General features: G+C 36.6%; 2 non-coding genes across 2 annotated transcripts; both read right to left on the bottom strand.

Moving 5' to 3' along the window:
- Positions 1-1,307: 1,307 nt before the first annotated feature.
- TRNAT-UGU (transfer RNA threonine (anticodon UGU)) lies at positions 1,308-1,380 on the bottom strand. Its single transcript has one exon. It is a non-coding gene; the product is annotated as a tRNA-Thr (tRNA).
- Positions 1,381-4,376: 2,996 nt separating this feature from the next.
- TRNAT-UGU (transfer RNA threonine (anticodon UGU)) lies at positions 4,377-4,449 on the bottom strand. Its single transcript has one exon. It is a non-coding gene; the product is annotated as a tRNA-Thr (tRNA).
- Between the last annotated feature and the right edge of the window lie 6,015 nt (positions 4,450-10,464).

Raw genomic sequence — 10,464 nt, 5'->3', positions numbered from 1 at the left:
TGTTACGTGAGGTGAGACTATCGGCTCGATGTGTGCCGTGTTACGCGAGGTGAAACGATCGGCTAGATGTGTGCCGTGTTACGTGAGGTGAGACGATCGGCTTGATGTGTGCCGTGTTACGCGAGGTGAGACGATCGGCTTGATGTGTGCCGTGTTACGCGAGGTGAGACGATCGGCTTGATGTGTGCCGTGTTACGCGAAGTGAGACTTTCGGCTTGATGTGTGCCGTGTTACGCGAGGTGAGACTATCGGCTTGGTGTGTGCCCTGTTACGCGAGGTGCTCACATACAGTATATAGAACACTTATGATTTGTTTGAATAAACCTTTGACAGCAGAGGTGTCCGAAGAAAATTTTCTAGTGTGGACCATCTCCATGCTTGCTATATTACGTCTCGTATTTAATATATGTGCTTTGCTACCTTTCCTATACATTTCGTGAGCCAGGTTCATAGAATAGATTTCATAGATTAGATTTCATAGAATAATTTTCAGAAATCAGGTTCATCATTTTGATTTACCCTGTATAAGAGTAATCCCACTGATTCACTCATCACCTGGTCTCCAAAAATATTAGAGAGCTTTAAAATTTTGAACAAGCAATCTCCTCGTACCCCAAGCTGCAGATAAAATTGGATTTTAGAAGATTAGACTTCTTAAGAAGAACAAAAGGAGAACAGGATTTTTTTTTTAAAGTTATTCTCCAACTCTCGAAAAATATTAGGAGCGGAAAGTTGAAGTGAGGCTATACTTCAATACTAGTTTCGTCATAAGAGGTTCCGTTGTTGTCATACACTATCAAATTTTAGGAGTTTTTTTTATTATTATCTCAAAAACTACTCATAGAGCTATCCATATTATTTTGTTCAGCTGAATGAAATATATATTTTAATTGATATATGTCTGATCTTTGGATGATTTTCTCATTAATGTTTTAGAGTTTATTTACTTGTATACTATGTATGAATAATATGCAATGTTAAGATGGAGAATATATGTAGGCCTATTGAGGCTTGATTTCTCTTAGCAGTGACACCTATACTACTTGTAATGTTTTCTCTACTGTATAATCCACACGTATTTATCTCATTCAAAAAGAGCAGCCAACAGTCTAGGTGTCAACACTGTAGTTCTCATGTTACTTTCAATATGACTTTAATATAACACATAAACATTTTATCAAGCCATAAATTATTGTCTGAGGAATATATATTGCACGTTGTTCTTAGACAAGATACTAATATATTGAAACCGTAAAAAAAAAAAAAAAAAAAAAAAAAAAAACTGATCTTGGAATAAAAAATGTATTAGCCCCCTGTGAGGATCGAACTCACGACCCCTGGTTTACAAGACCAGTGCTCTAGCCACTGAGCTAAGGAGGCTCAGATCGTACAGTTTGGGCTCAGTTTGGGAATCCACAGGTACAGTTTGGTGGCATAGTTACAGTTTGCATAATCACAATTTGCTCGTAGTTCCTGAAACGTTGCTAAAGGAGAAACTACTTGTAGAAAACATTTAAGCCTTTTACGATAATCGAACTCATGACCGCTGGTTTACAAGACCAGTGTTTCAACTACCAAAGTAACTAACCCTATGGCCTATAGAACCCGGAGATTCTATGCTGAGTCCACAAAAGCTCTCCATTGACTTATACCCTTAGCATTTTGGATCCAGTTTATATTTTGTATTCCTATTTCTGCGAGATCCTCTTAATATTGTCCTCCATTTGCGCCTAATTCTTCCTAATGAACCTTTTCCGATTGTTTTTTTAGTCACAACTTTGAAACCGTTCCTACTTTCTTCCATTCTGGCTGCATGACCTGCTCTTCTGAGCCTCCTGATGACCCTAACAATGTCTGGTAGACGGTATAAATTATGCAGTTCTTCGTTATGAAGTTCCCGTCATTCCCAATTCCCGTTCCTCTTGGCTCTTGGGCCCGAATATTCGTCTCAGGATTTTAGTCTCAAATACTTTACCATCCTTTTCTAATTTTCTCTTTCTAGCTCTGATCAGGACTACTGAATTCGACACGGACACGAATACAGAAACATCCAAGAGAATTAAAAATCCGTCCATGATGCTACAGAGGAACTCGAACAGAGATGGAGTGGATCAGTGGGTTATTGGTCAAGTGGATCAAGATTTGTGAGTGGGTCAGTGGGTCGTGAATCAAGAAGATGTGATCCAGTGTGACCCATCGTGATCCACCCACTCTGACTCACCGACCCACTGACCTACTCGGTTCAGTGCATTGTAGATTTCATCTTCTGAACATTGGTGAATTTGTCTTCGTTTTACTTTCAGGGCTTTCATTTCTCTTCATTTTTCATTTGTTTCTATTTACTTACCTAAGACGAGTATATCTAAGTGGAAAAATAACTTCAGACAGTTTTGGATATTGATATTTGTAGTTGTAATATTAACAATAGAACTTACTACTTGGCTTTCTTGACACAGTCGAATTTTACTTTTTTTTTTTTTTTACATTGGCCTATTTTACTTGATTTGAGACTTTAAAATTTCATCTTATATTCCACTCTGCAAGTCAACAAGGAAGTGATTATATTTGATAATTAAATTGAAATTCATCGTAATATAGTCCATGACGAATTTTTCGGCCCGAGCCCAATACAGCCCAAATGTACGTAGGCCCGGCCCAGCCCGGGCCGAAAAGTTTTGGAGATTTTCGGCCCGAGCCCGGCCCGGCCCGATAAGTTTTTTTAAAATTCTTGGCCCAAGCCCGGCCCGGGCCCGATAAATTTTACAAGTTTCATTTTGTAACATTTTTCACGGGCACACTTCTTCAACGTTTGCCTTTATTCTAATTATCGTTTAACGAATGTCAATAATTATTAAAGAATTGCAATTAATGGGCCCCAGCTCGGCCCGACCTGAAGAGAAATCAGTGTCGGCCCGCCCAAGACCGGCCCGGCCCAAAGAAACAATAGAATTGGCCCGCCCAAGCCCGGCCCGTGCAGGTCTTTGCTAATGTCGCGGTGGCTCCATGGTACAGCGTTCACCTCTGGTACGTAGAGCTCGCGCCAAGTAGGTTTAGTGTTTCCTTCAATTTTCATTCATTTCTGATCATCACTGTCTTCTTTAGCCTACATGGCGTAACCTTGGGACGTAAAAGACTTAATTTTTATTGAAGTGTTTGATAAAAGTAAACTTTAGTAACAATTTACTATAGGGCACATTGGTGATAGTCATACATCATCAATTTTTAGGATTACAAAAAATACATTTTTTGATTTGCTCAAAAACTACGCATGAGCCTTTGCACTCATCCATATTGTTTAGTTCAGCCCAATGAGATGAAATGAAATGAAATCTTTAACGTCCCACGGTTATGCCGATTAGGCTAAAGGAGACGGTGATAATGAGAAATGAGTGAAATGGTGGAATGAAGAAAGTGGGAGGAAACGGGAGTACCCCGAGAAAACCCACGAGCACGGTGTTTGTCCACCACAAAGTCCACACGGCGCGAGCTGGGATCGAACCAGGGACCCTAAGCACCGGAGGTGAACGCTCTACTACTGAGCCACCGCGCCCCTTTCAGCCCAATGAGATCTATTTTGATTGGTAGGCCCTATATGTCTCATCTTTTGACGTTATTTTTTGTTGATATTGTAGAAATTATTAATTTGCGTTCTTATGTATGAATAATACGCAATGCCAAATTGGGAGCTCCTTCGTGGCTAAGCGGTTATCATATGCGCCTTTGGCGTGGGAGACCCGGTTCGATTCCCGGCGGGAGCTCATGTGGTTCGGATTCCACGTTAATCAGTAGGTCCACATCTCATATAGCCTCTCTACTGAACGGGACGTTAAACTCAAAATCAACTCAACTCAATGTCAAATTGGAGAATGTACTGTATGTACAGAGAAGGTAAAAACTGGGGGGGGGGGGCGTCAGAACCCAGACTATGATAGGTATATCATGTTTACTATAAACTTTCAAAACTATATAAATAGTAGTTTAAATTACTTTTCTCACTCAGAAAACTGGAAGGGGGGCTATATCCGCCACTGTGTATGTATTGTTGTTTGGTTTCTCCTTACAGTGACACCCATACTACTAACGGTGACTCCCATACTGCTTGCAACGTTTCTCCTACTGTAATCCACACATATTTATCTCATTCGGAAAAAGCAGGCAACAATATAGGTATCAATACTGCAGTTCTCACGTTACTTTCGATATAACAGTAGCAACATGTCTTGATATATGTCGATATATACAGAATGACTTTAAGATAACACATTTAAGCTTCTCAAGCTATGAGTTGTTTAAGGAATATATATTGCACATTGTTCTCAGACAATATACTAATATATTGAAACCATAAGAAAATTGTTCTTGAAACAAAATGTATTAGCCCCTTGTGAGGATCGAACTCACGACCCCTGGTTTACAAGACCAGTGCTCTAACCACTGAGCTAAGGAGGCTTGCACTTCATGAAAAACTGCTAAAAGAGAAACTATTTGTTAGAAAACATTTATCCCTTTTATGAGAATGGAATTCATGATGGTTGGTTTACAAGATCAGTGCGTTAATCACCAAATGGCCTATGGAAAACGAGGTTCTAAGCCGCGTTCACAGAAGCCATTGAGTCCTGTTCTTAACCAATTGGATCCAGTTTCTACTTAGTATGCCTATTTCTGCGAGATCCATCTTAATATTGTCTTCTCATCGGGTTAAGTTCCAAAGTTGGGCGTCCGTTTCCAGCAAAATTTTTAAAATTTACAGAAAAGATATGGATAATTTGATTGTTTGTGTGCTTGATAATATATAAGGGTCTCGAAAAATCTGTTTTTTTGTTATATATAAGCGGTTATAAACATGGAACTATACGCCGAGCGGAGGGAACTACTTGGCGCAAGGTAGCCGACAGTTGCATTGTGGGAAAGTAACGAGCATTTATGTTATCAACGTGGCGAATGTACAAGAGACATGAACTAACAGTTTTAACATTTGTGAAGCAATACGTTGATAAAGAGCAAAATCTTTTAAAACTTTGTGAAGAGCACGGATTAATTAACCTAATAACAAATTGCAGAAAATGTGGAAAGGAGATAAGAGCGAAAAAACATGGCGAAAGCGGACGCCCAACTTCGGAATAAATGCCTTCTCATCTGTCAAATTGAAACGACCAACTAAAGAACAATAATTAAATATTTATTATTATTAGCATCCTTAAGTATGGAAACACTGTTCTTTTAGGTAGGCCTAAAGCTGCACAATTGACTTTACAGCTTAAAAGAGTGTCGTCGGACTCATCCTGATTGCCAACACACTTTTCTATGAACTACGGTACTTAAAATGATACAACCTTTTGACTACAAGGACAATTTCTGTTTACTCGTTAAATCTCAGTTACTTCTTTTCTAGAGACTTGTGTGCAATTTGATACACAGAATCCATTCTATACTTTTCTTCTTCTTCTTTTGAATATACGAGTAGCAAGCTTTCTCTGCTAGGTTAAGGACAGTTGTTTTATGTGCAAACATTGTAAAATAACAAGTTTCTTTTCTAAAGTCATAATTCCAACGCTCACACAATAATGCAAAACTTTAAATGTTAGGCTATCTTTGCAGGAAGTGAAATAAAACTAGAAAAGAAGTAAGGATGTACAGGGTGATCCGCGAGAAAAGCGACATATCTGTTTTCTACATAAAAATAGAAGGACTTTTTTTTATATATATATTCCTTGCAAAAAAGGGGCTTAGTTACAGAGCTAAAATTAAAATGAGTAAGCGAATATAAAGCTGAAACAAGTAATTTATATTAAAACTAACTGGAGACAAAAATTATCTCAAATTCGGAAAAGAAGCATCTTTCAGTAAGGTCAGGGCTGGATTAACCCATCTGGAGGATTGGAGCTAGAAAAAATACGTGGTCTGCCCTGCTGACTTCACCCAATACATTTTTGTGAAAGTACAGTAGAAAATTTAAGGGAATATGGTTCATATTTTTGGTCATATTTTATTTTATGATGATGATTGTATCTTCATGTAGGGATGCGCACGAGTCGAGATATGTCTCGAATCTCGACTCGACTCGACTCGAATTCGAGTCGAGACACACTTTGCAAAATTCGAGACGAGTCGAGACAAACGTATTTCTCGACTCGAATTTTCGAGTCGAGACAGCTCGTAAAAATCTCGACTCGACTCGAATGTCTCGAAAATCTTTCTATAATTTTTAATATTATTTTGAAGAAAGTACTCATTCAGAAACACTCGGCACGAGAATTTCGGAAACTGCAGGACTTGTCAGATGTTCGAGGAGTGCTGTGGTGAGTGTCTTAAAAAAGTGGCGAAACCAAGGGGAAACGACGTCCAAACGTCGAGGTGTTGGGCACCCCTCGCCTCGTTACATATGTCGGACTTTGTAGGCTGAGCAGACTGGTAAAACAGGACAGGCAGCGAACTGCGTCGGAACTAACATCAGAGTTTAATGCTGGGCCAAGTACAAGTGTGTCTGAACTAGTGTTGTAAAATTTCCGGAAATTTTGAACCTGTTGGTAAAAAACAGCTTTTTTTTCGATTTCTTTCCGGAAAAAATAGAAACATTGAAAAAAATAAAAAACGTTTGCATTAGTTAATTTTACTAGTAATTATATCCTTTTTTTTTCAAACGCTGACAAGAAAGCAAGACAAGAAAGCTGTAAATATTTTCGAATTATGAAAATTTTAATTGAATCTTAAACGTACGTATAAGTGTGTAGTATGTAGAGGAAGGTCGAGTAGTTATCTCCAGATATGACAATATATATATATATATATATATATATATATATATATATATATATATATATATATATATATATATATATATATATATATATATAGTCGCTTTTTTAAAATTGCCGAGGACCATGTGAGCACATTTCTAATCCTATGAACCATGTTTTAAAATGTATTGCTGTATTTTCGTAATTTACGTTGCTGTCTGGAATAGGCTATAAAACGTAGATAATTCAACAAGGACGAACGCAGGGGGTGGGATTTGGGGGTCCGGACCCCCGGAAATCCTGATTTTTGTGCAAATTTAGTCTAATTCTAGGGAAAGTGTACACATTTTAATATAATTTATCCTCAAATTGAACTTGAACCCCCCGAATACCTTTGACCCTTTCGAAATAAATAAGGGGCGCGGTGTCTCAGTGGTAGAGCGTGCTTGGGGTCCTGGGTCGATCCCAGCTAGCGCCGTGTGGACTTTCTGGTGGGCAAACACCGCGCTCGTGGGTTTTCTCGGGATTCACCCGTTTTCTTCCACTTTCTTCATTCCACCATTTCATTTATTTCTCATTATCACCGTCTCCTTTAGCCTAACCAGCATTACCGTGAGAAGTAAAACTTAAAGATTTCATTTCATTTTTCTTCCGAAAAAATTGCTGCGTACGTGCTTATATTTCAATTATCTTTTATGAAAATGCTGTTCCACTCAAAAATGTAGGGTTTGAAGTCTCAACATTGGGAGCTAACTGTGCTATATATTGTGCTCATTATATTATTATTATTATTATTATTATTATTATTATTATTATTATTATTATTATTATTATTATTATTATTATTATTATTATTATTATTATTATTACCCTGAAAGGATGCAACCAAGTTTCCAACTTTTTAACCATTGTGCACTGAGAAAAATCCGTTCTCCGGACAGCGGTATATTGTACCAAATTTCACATAAGTAAATCCCCACGCTAAGCGGGTTTGCATATCCAGGCTCCTAACTATGAAAATATTTACGATCACTCCAACCCCAATCATTTCACAGATTCAACCTGTTGTATATAAGTTATTAGGACGTACAATTGAATGTAATTTATACGAAAAACCTTTTATGCATTGCAAGACCTGTAACGTCCAAATATTCACCACAAACTTATAGTTGTATCGACATAAACAAACAAACAAACAAAAAAAGTGTGGAGCAGGAAACCACTTTACACAAAAGTCAAAAGAGGTCATTGAAGACATACGAACTGGTCGAGCGGTTTGTGTCACTAGTCTATCAATCAGAAGTTTCTGTGTTCAAACCCTGTAGAAAATATTCGTTTTTTTTTTTTTTTTCTGAAACGTGTGTTCCTATTTCCATCAGAGGACTGAGAACATTTCTTTGAATAAATCTTTGGAAACTACTTTTCTCTCAAATTCGATTAGAAGCGAACATTATATGAATTGAAAATCTAACATCCACAGCTGAGAACAAAATATTAAGTATGTTCAATATGTCATTATTATCCTTTGATTTGTAGTGAAAAACTAATTATAAGCATTGACAATTTCAGAAGATTCTCCCCCGGTAATGGTCAATATATGAATGAGAAAAAACTGATAAAACATTATTAGTCCATTTGAGCATGATCGAATATAACTTATGGCCACGAAGGGGAAATTTATGTCGACAGGGTCTCAAATTCTCCGACAGGTCATGCCCTAAAATCTTAACTGTTTGAAAGGTATCCTTAACAAATAGGATATTACATTTATTTCTCCTTCTACGTTTTGAAATGGAAAAATCATAATTTTAAATAGAATTATAATACGATAAGCATAAAGATTTATACAACTAATGAAGTAAATATTCTTGTGTAAGCTATCGATTTCTATTCGGATTAAAACTCGAATACTCGTTTGCATCACACTTTAAAGTAATTCCTCTCTCTATATATATTTCCTACTGGAAAGCATGTTTAACTCCAATTACTTAATCAATATTTTTAATAATATATTTTTATTGTAATACTCTTACTATTCAATGTTGTATGCACTTAATTTCTCAAAGCAAAACCTCACAAATGTATAATTGACTAGTAAATATTATCAAATAAATTATCATTTAGTTTACGTAAACATTGCATCGCCTGATTTGAAACTTCGTATTTTAAATAATAATAATAATAATAATAATAATAATAATAATAATAATAATAATAATAATAATAATAGTAGTAGTAGTAGTAGTAGTAGTAGTAGTAGTAGTAGTAGTAATAAAATCATAGCCATATCTTTATCAGAATTTCAGGCTTAGTCAATAAATGAATTCAACATAGTCTCTATTCGAAGCTCTATTTAATCGAATCAGATAGAAATACGAAGAGGAACTTCGAGAACAGGCAAAAGAAAAATGTTACTTTGGTGGGTTTGGAAGTAACTTTTAAGAGTTTTTTCTTTTTCTTTTTTTTTTTTTTTTTTTTTTTACAAATTACAGACAAATGCCTTGGACACTTTTTTCTTTTCTTTAAGTTAACTGATTCACCGAACATATCTGACATATGAGTAACTTGTCTCTATTTTCTACTCGGTTATACACTCTTTTCCATTAACCTTGAACGACAAGAACACGAACACAAAAACATCCACATAGGTATGACAGTTAAAATTCCTAACTTCCCCCACGGGGAATCGAACCCGGGACCACATACACCTGAGGCGCACGTGCTAGCCACTAGACCAGCGGGAAGAGCAAATGAAATGTATTTTGTAGTGTCTGAAGTTTATAGCTATTTCACCCTGTTGTAGTATGTCTATTGATTTTTTAATGTTTACCGTATTCGTTACTTTGAGGAATGATATATATTATTGATATAGGTTTTATTACATATTCGGCCATAAATATTATATAAATTATCAGAATTATTCATGATCTTCCATGGAAATTCACTGGTGCATGCGCAGTAGAAACAGAAGAACACAACTTTCTGATGTTGGTCAGAACACAAATTTCTAACAGGATGTCTGAATTCCTTGGTGGAAAGCAGTAGTTCCCAACCTAGGGACCCGCAGCTTCCTCCTGAGTAAGCATGAAGAGCGAGTAAGGTGGCGAAAGCTACTGGCATAAAAGAATTGTGCAATAAATAAATAAAGCACTACTTATTATGACTTTCAAATTCAGCTTGACAATTTTATAATTGCCGTTTTACAAAAACATCATATTGCGCTAGGAGGGTATGCAAAAGTCTTGCTGGAAATAAATATAAATTCCTGGGATTATTATTATTATTATTATTATTATTATTATTATTATTATTGGTCTCCTACTTCTTGGCCAAGATGTGAAATATTCACTACCTTCTTCATACCGCTAAATCAATTTCTTCACTGTTTTCTCGTCACAGCTCATACCCCTAGCTATCTGAATGGCAATTTGTCTAATTGTTGCTCGACCTATGATTTTCCCTCGCATAGTAACAGATAGTTTTCTACAGCTTTTAGAGCGAGGTATTTTGACAACCTGTAGAAATTTGCATTGTGATTCGTATTAGCAATGACAGTAAAGTGGATATTTCTGTTCCTACTGTGCATAATCAGTATCATTATATCAGAAGTATTCCGCCATTACCAGCGGGTCACTTACCGCAGCTGAGAAGCTGCCATGCTCCACGATCTTCAGTTAACCTCTCCATCTTCACATACGATTTTTCTGTTTTGATATCGTCAATAGCC

This window comes from Thermobia domestica, chromosome 7 (assembly GCF_964235325.1).
Source record: "Thermobia domestica chromosome 7, izTheDome1.hap1.1, whole genome shotgun sequence".
Taxonomy (NCBI): Eukaryota; Metazoa; Arthropoda; class Insecta; order Zygentoma; family Lepismatidae; genus Thermobia; species Thermobia domestica.
The sequence above is the reverse complement of the archived record's forward strand: the minus strand, read 5'-3'. Positions and strand labels throughout refer to the sequence as shown.